This window comes from Psammomys obesus, unplaced genomic scaffold (genome assembly GCF_907164565.1).
Source record: "Psammomys obesus unplaced genomic scaffold, mPsaObe1.curated_primary_1811, whole genome shotgun sequence".
Lineage (NCBI taxonomy): Eukaryota > Metazoa > Chordata > Mammalia > Rodentia > Muridae > Psammomys > Psammomys obesus.
The window spans coordinates 17,407,578-17,407,794 of record NW_026585580.1 but is presented as its reverse complement, the minus strand read 5'-3'; the positions used below and the strand labels follow the sequence as shown (position 1 = coordinate 17,407,794).

At 46.1% G+C, this 217-nt stretch overlaps 1 non-coding gene across 1 annotated transcript; it reads right to left on the bottom strand.

The window, feature by feature from the left end:
* On the bottom strand, positions 1-130 carry LOC129677780 (small nucleolar RNA SNORA17). The gene has a single exon (XR_008720258.1). It is a non-coding gene; the product is annotated as a small nucleolar RNA SNORA17 (small nucleolar RNA).
* Positions 131-217: the final 87 nt, after the last annotated feature.

Genomic DNA, 217 nt, shown 5'->3' with positions numbered 1-217 from the left:
CTAGTTAGGCTACTGATTATTCAGATGTCCACAGGTCAGAACACGGAGCGTGGGCGTAGCGTCCTTCCTCGAGGACCTCTGCTGACACAGTTGACACAGCAGCCACACCCGCAAGGCCTCTAGGGGCCAGACAGGATTTTTTTTTTTAATGTTTACTATCAGGTACAGCGTAAACAGGTGATGAAGTAAATTCTGTATGAGCTTTATTTTGTAGATT